The sequence below is a fragment of the Anguilla anguilla genome, chromosome 10 (genome assembly GCF_013347855.1).
Source record: "Anguilla anguilla isolate fAngAng1 chromosome 10, fAngAng1.pri, whole genome shotgun sequence".
In the NCBI taxonomy this organism is placed as follows: Eukaryota; Metazoa; Chordata; class Actinopteri; order Anguilliformes; family Anguillidae; genus Anguilla; species Anguilla anguilla.
This window is the reverse complement of record NC_049210.1, coordinates 18,541,078-18,549,182: the sequence shown is the minus strand read 5'-3', so window position 1 is coordinate 18,549,182 and position 8,105 is coordinate 18,541,078.

The window sequence follows — 8,105 nt, the reverse complement described above, 5'->3', positions numbered from 1 at the left end:
TCCTGCGGCCCACGGGCTGACCCGGAGGATGGAACGCTGATGATGCAGACAGACCGCGGGCGTCCAATCAGCTGATCATCCGCCCCATGAAGTTCCGGGCAATGCTATACCCAAATATGCCCTGCCCTGGAGGGGCTCTTGGTCATAGTCATCAATGCACATGCCTATAGGGGCACACTGCACCAAGAACTGGTTCTTTCACTAAACACACCTGAATGCTCATTTACGCTCTTAAATGGTTTTGGAAGCACAGTTCTAATGCTCAACTGGACCTTCTCTCCCTAGCCTAGTGTCATACTGGCATCCCATCAACATTTTTTATTGCTTAGCCAGCCTCCTTTATCCAATGACATAGCACATATTTTACACAGCTTATACATATGCATATCAGTTCCATACAGCATATACTATGCTCTAATTAGTAAATTAAGCAGTATGGCAAGGTGTGCAAGGTAACATCATTGAAAATCTTGAATATATCGTTCCATCTATTTAATAGAATACGAATCTAGCCTAGACTGAATCGCTCTCCATTTGTTTCAGTATCCAAGAACATGAGCCAGTTTGTAATGCTTTCATGGTTTCTTAAGCTAATCTACTGTTCCACCTCTCATTGTCTCTGTGAATTATATTTGTAAATAATGTTGTAACTCATTATTTAAATACACTCTTGATCACTACTTAAACACCACCTCCAAATTGTTTTCTTGGCTGCAGATAAAGTCTACTCAAAGCATGTTAAGCTAGTTTATGTCTGGCTGAGTTGAATTTGGAATTATAACCACCGATAACTACATGCGAACAGGCCAAAATTCCATGAACAGCTTCCTTGTGCATTTTGGGAACTCGAGGCAGTCAGAAATGTGAAAAGACCCGCATTTGGATTATAATAAACTTGTAAATGCATATCATTATGAATGTGAACAGGAATCTACATTGGCTTTGAACGCTCCTGACTCAACAGTCACAGGGACTTATAAACCAAGTGTTCAGTCATCACTGCTCTACAGAGGGTGAGAATACCACTTATCGAAACAAATGACAGATTTTCTCCACAGTGAAACATTTCATATTTGCTCAGATGTGACCTAAGGAAAAACACTGGGCCTAAATTTTACTTTTGACTTTTTTCTGGACAAATCACCCAATAAAATGTAGGTTATTTGTGTAATGCTCCTGTGGTCCATCTGACCATTTTCTACTGTTTGAGCATTGGTGCGATGAGTGATGAATATACCTTTCACATTGCGAAAAAAGTACGCCTGGCCCCGCCCGCCCCTACCCCTCCTTTGCACTGCAAGGCTGGGTGCGGGGAGGTAATGATGACAGAGGGCGGAGCATGGGAAAAAATACCGGGAAGTGATTAGACGAGTGTATAAAAGGGCTGAAAGACTGGCCGTAACTCGGTTAGACAAGGCAGTGGCGCTGCCTGTCGGCTCATTTCCTCCAATCTCCCATCAGCAACAGGAGATCAGGCAGGCGACACCCAGACCAGGACAGACGGAGTGGTCCAGCTGCCGTTGCCATGGAAGCGCAAGAAACGGATCAGAACACAGAAAGCCCTGAATCAGCCATTGTGTTTTTTTTTTTTTTTTATTATTTGCTCGTTTGTTTATTTATTTCATACTAAGGAATAAATTAGATGAGTAGGTCACATCCAGCATTTCTTTCACACAGGGATACACGGTAGCTTTGACTGTTCAGTACTTCAGCATCAAAGCAAACATGCTCTTACATTACAACAGTGCAGAAATGTGTAAAAGCTTCCCTCTTATTTACATTGTGTGAAAAGAGAGGTGGGAGAGGATTGTCAGATGTCACGTTGAATCATTTTATTCTTTTATTTTGACTTGATTAAAAACAAGTCAGATCTCAAAGTTGTACACACGTGACCTTCTGAGGTGGGTGGGAAAAATCGGGAGGGGGGGGGGGGGGGTCAGTGACAAGGGATGAGCTTTCAAAAAACACACCCCTAACTTCCTCACTTAAACCATATCCCTGCCATCACAACAGAGCAAGCCATTCTATCAGTAAATGCTAATCTCCTAATTAACAAGCTAATTAGGTAATTACGGCTTTGCAGAGGGATGCCTAAATGAAATATGACAACACAGTCACTGCTTTCTATGGCACCTGTGGGTCTTCTCAGCTGTCAAGGAAAAAAGCACAATATCAATTTCAACAGATGACAAAGTGTTGTCTTTTTACATTCCGTACAGTATCCATGCACTCGGCAGTCTGCACTGCCTTCAAAGGCTTAATTTTATTAGTAATGATGGTGGAGGCTTTAAGCTCTGCGTTTGATTCCTTCACAGACGATGAAGGCCTTCATTTGAAATCATGCCGCTCTCCGTACCCCCCACAGTGCCGTGTTTCCCAAACAGATTCAAAGCCGGCAAGAAAAACTCACCGCCTCGCGCAGTGAAGGGTTTTGTTTGCGTGATGATTGCACGATGTTTATGTACGAATCCAGATTGAAAGCCAATCTTGTCAAATCTGACACTTAATCAGGGTTATAATTACTGGCACAGCTCAGGGAGTTACTGACATTGAGCCAATCGGCAGCAACAGAAGGTAGGCAGGACTGAGCTTGTGGTTGGCAGCTTCAAACAGGGTCAAGCAGTGGCAAATAGGTGACACTGACCTTATACCACATCTGTTTCAGATTGCATTTTGCACTATTCACATCAAACTTCCAGTCAAGCACTGAAATGACAAAGAAAAAAGAAAAGCTTCTGTTTCTGCAAAGGTCAACCAAAAAATTGTAACCTTTGACTTGACTGTCCGAATGTCATGAAGTGAGCCAACTCCCTTTTTTCACACAGCAATCTGCAAGCTGAGCACCCACTGTTACTGTACCACAGTACTACGTAGCTGTGGCAAAAGTCATCATTGTGCCCTGAATGTCACTGTTCCTCTCTACGCAGTGTTGGCTGGACTTCCATCCACAAGTCGTCTGTGCAAAGAATACCATTTTTTATTCTGACAAATTGCCCTGGCTTACTTGGTCCTATTAATAAATCAGTTTGAACTGTCACACTGGTACTGTACACTTCCCAAAATATCACCTAACCTTTATGATATTTAGACATGAGCTCTTGTCATTATTAAAATGTGAAGTCCTGCATTGTGGTCCCACTCAGAAAATCAGTTGTATGAATCAGGTGTATGAAACCTACAGTATACATGCATGAGAAATATAGTGTGAGTACTGCACCTGTTTAAGTCAGCAATTAGTGGTCCACACTGAGAAATATAAATTTAGTTGATAAAATGCACACGCAGGAATGACATCATTGAGAATCTATCTCGATGCATAACACACACTCACCGAGTCCAGGCAAACAGATATTAACCATTATTTTTAATATTTATCTTCAGCAGTTAATACAAGGTGCAAGGTGTAAATAAAAGCACATGGTGATTCTGAGCAATTACTCATTTTTTAAAGAACCAATAAAACAACTGATATTCAATGAGAATATTTATGCCAAAGATGTAATATTTCAGTATTGTGTGCAAACTAAAATGGAAATGTTTACAGATGACTCATACTAGATAACACAGAATGAGACACTAATTTGTTTGTGAACTACAAAAAAGTTTCTTTTTTGACTTCATGACTTGAACTTGAGCACTGGTGACGGGGACCTGGTTTCGGACTTGAGTAACTACATGGTGACTTCGGATTTGAGATGAGTTGCACTGCCTGACTGTCACTTGAGACTCGAGGTTAAGGTACAGTAATGTCAAATACATCCATCACAAACATGTTTCACATGGTGACTTGGACTTGTTTCGGATTTCAGATGGTGACTTGGACGTGGATATGAGTTGCACTGCTGACTGGCACTTGAATCGAGCTTAAGTGACATGACTACAGTAAGCTAATGCCTCACAAACATGTTTCGCCAGAAAACGTATGCTGATAACAATGTAATCGCAGAACTCACAAGTTATCTAGTCAGATTTGGCTGGACTGTAGCTAATATCGAGGGTGATAATAAGGTCTGTCCAAAACATTTGAAAGAAGAGCGGATTGTGACAGCACTGGGTAGCCTAACTTGCGAAGTTCACTGAATTCGATAAAGCATCCTGAAATGTCCACTAAACAGCAAGTCCATGGAGTGGTCCAAAACGTTAAACTGAAGTGGTATTGTGCGGACATTGCAAGTCGAAAACAGACGTTTTCAGCCAGTTAATACATTTTATTTCCATCATAAACGCTTAAATTTGACACTACTACTATTTTCAAAAACAAGGCGCTTGTGTGGCTATATTGTTATTTCGGAAAGACGCATCGTTAAATATATAGCCTAATTAACTAACTATTGTATCACTGACGTGTTTTTTTTATTTATTTTTTTTTACTGCTAGCGATAGTATTCAGCTACAGCCAGCTAGGAAGCAGACATCATTTCAGTACCACGTACCGCGTAATCATGCCTGTTACGATGGGAACGGGTATTGAGCAATAAACGCATTTATCAGCTGTGCATATCTCTAACTAGGTTTTTTTTTAATTTATTTTTATTTTATTTACTGTTTCAGCTACTAGTAGGGAGCTGAGCAGCTATCCGGCAAGATTGCTAAAAAAAAACTAAATCACATCAAATTTCCTTAGTAAACTTCCTCCGAAGTTTTAACTGGTTTACCTTCATGCAAGAAATGCGGGGCATCGTCGAATCGGTCAAATTGCAAGGGCCGAATAGTTTGAATGACGTTAACATAAGCCAATAGTACGTTGCCAAACTATGAGTGATTTCATAAACAACCAATAAAAAGAAGATGTTTCCAATAATACGAGACCGAAGTCGTTCGTAATTCAAGCACGTTCGAAGCAGCGTGATATGTAACGGTATGATGTGGAATTCTTCTCAAGTTATCTTTTACCACTCACATCTTAGCTAGCTTACCACTTTTATGATATCAGCATAAACAGACCTCTGCTTTTAGTTTCTGCTCGTGAAAAAAGATACTCAGATACTCACATATTTTGAGTTGACCATCTGGCGAACCAAACAACCGTTTTAACATTAATTTTGTCAATAGATTAATAGTAGTAGATTATGGACATGAGGACAATTATAGGCTTTTACCTCCGTTTTGTAAAGGACTTATTATTATTTTGTGTATCTTTGTGTGCGTGTCTGCATGTGAGATTTCAAATGGCTCCACATGAAGCTGTAGATAGCCCGTTATTAAAATAGCATGTATTGGCATACGAACTGAACAAATCTGCTTCCTTAACTCAGGATATAATAGCAAAATCATATAATTGTAGCCCTGTTACCTTGAGGGCTCTCCTGGTTCTTTAATGTAGTTTGCATCATTAGTTTTTACTATTTCAATGACGTGTCCTATCATTGTGTGTGTAGCTTGTTCTTTCCTTATTCCACAAATTATTTACTCAGTAATTCCAGCATTCCTAAAGAGAATTGCAAATGTTTTGATATTTTACCATTCTATTGCACAATATAATAAAGTGCTGTCTTGTCTATTCAATAACATTTTGATTGCATTTATTGTTCATAAGATCATTTGTTTCAATAGCCTTTTAAAACTACACTACAATGTTCTGCAAACATCTCAATCCAACAGGCATATTCAAAAGTTACATTTTAGTATAACTATTGAATAATACAATAAACAAATGTGGATTTCCTTTGGTATTTGTACCTTTCAGATTTATTGCAGTAACAGAGACGCTTACAAAAGGTAAGGTCCCGGGACCCCATCTTAAATGTGGAATTTGAAAATGACCTAAAAGAAAAGGTATGAAAATGAACAGTGTACAGTGCTGTGAAAAAGTATTTGTCCCTTTCCTGATTTCCTCCATTATTGCATATTTGCCACACTGAATGATCAGGTCTTTAGACAAAATGTAATATTTGACAAAGGGAACCCGACTAAACACAAAACCCATTTCTTATATTATTATTTCATTAATTTAAATTTTTTTTTTTTAATTGTCAAAGACCCATATCACCCGTGTAAAAACGTAATTGCCCTCATAAAATGAATCACTGGTTGTACCACCTTTAGCAGGAATAATTGCAAACAAACGCTTTCCTATAATTTAATATCAGCCTTTCACATCACTGTGGAGGAATTTTGAGCCCACTCTTTTTTGCAGACATGCTTTAATTCAGACAAATCGGTTGGCACTTGTTTTCTGTCATGCCGCAGCATCTCTACTGGGTTCAAATCAGGACTTTTGGCCACTCCAAAACTTCAATTTTGTTTATATTCAGCCATTCAGTTTTGGACTTGCTTTTGCATTTTTGGGTCATTGTCTTGCTGCATAACCTAATTACGCTTCAGCTCATGGACAGAAGAAATTCTCCTTAAGAACATTCCGATACAGAGCAGAATTCATGGTTCCTTCAATAATGGCAAGTCGTCCAGGTCCTGAGGCAGCATCCCCACACCATCACACTACCGCCACCATGTTTGACTGTTGGTATGTCCATAGTGTGAAATGCTGTATTTTCTTTACACCAGATATAATGTGACCTGTGTCGTCCAAATATTTGCACTTTTGACTCATCTGTCCATAGAACATTATCCCAAAAGCCTTGGGGATCATCTAGGTCCTTTTTTCAAATGTGAGATGAGCATTGTTTCTATTGGTTAGCAGTAGTTTCTGTCTTGCTACTCTCCTGTGAATCCCATTTTTGCCCAGGTGCTTTCTTCTTGTGGAGTCATGAACATTGACCTTAGCTGAGGCTAGAGAGGCCTGCAGTTCTTTGATGTTCTTCTGGCGTCTTTGGTGGCTTCCTGGATGAGTTATTGCTGCACCCTTGGAGAAATTTTACCACTGTTCCTAGTGTTCACCATTTGGAGATTATGGCTCTCAGTGATGTCCCATAGCCTTAGAAATGGCTTTCCAGACTGATATATTTCAACAACTTTTTTTCTCATCTCTTCTGGAATTTCCTTTTATTATGGCATAGTGTGCTTGTAGAAATGTTGTGGTGAATACTTCACTCTGATGGTCAAGTTCAATATTAGTGAGGGTTAGATTCAAAAGGGCTTGCTGCAATCAAGCCTGGCAGTGTTCCATCAGCTGAATCTAATTGTCAATTAAATTTGGTTAATTGGTTGATTGAGTAAATAAGGGGGCAATTTTTCACATGGGTGATGTGGGTATTTGATAACATTTTTCATTTTAAAAATTAATACATTTTTAAAATGTGATTCGTGTTTACAGTTTCCCCTTGTCTAATATTACATTTTGTATGAAGATCTGAAACCAGTGTGACAAATATGCAGTAATACAGGTAATCAGGAAGGCATTGTATATTTTTGGTGAATCTTCCAAGGAGTGGCAAAATTTCTCCAAGAGTGCAGCGACAACTCATCCATGAAGTCACAGAAGATTCCAGAAGAACATCCAAAGAACTGCCAGACACATGTGAATGGTACTGTACATTCATGTGCATCTGGCATAGCACAAAGGACAACTCATAGGTGGTTCCAAAGAAAAGAACAGATAACAGGAAGTACTGGCTACACACACCTGAGAGGCAAAAAGGTTAGAACACCTACCTTGATGCAGATTATTTTTCTGTGAATGGTACATAAGAACTTTTCTTTTTCAATTTCCTCGTTCAAAACAAGAGCTAAATTCAATATTTCAAAACAGTTTTCTCCCAGGGGTGACACTGGACTTGTGATATAATGTAGCCATTTGGGTCAATTCTACTGCATCACTGGAAGAAAATATGGTCTTTCTAAAAAACAGAAAATGTTCTCTGTTGTTATTTTCATTTAGACATAATGGAGTTTTCTATCCCAAATGTAGCAGTTTTCCTAAATAGTGATGTCTGTGATTTTCGGTTTATTTCATTGCAGTTTCTCTGTGTAATTTCAGTTGCGTTTGTTATGTGTATTGCTTATTTGCTTTATCATGGACTACTGCCTTCCATAACAGCAAGCAATATGGCTGATATTCATACTAAATGAATAGCATGGCTATTGCGAAAATAGTCAGTGCACTATTATTGTTCCTTGTAATGCGAACGTGGTACTACTAACATTTGGGAGAACCCCAAAGCACTTTCCAAAAGGAATGCAGCCTTTGCATGGAAATGAATTATGTT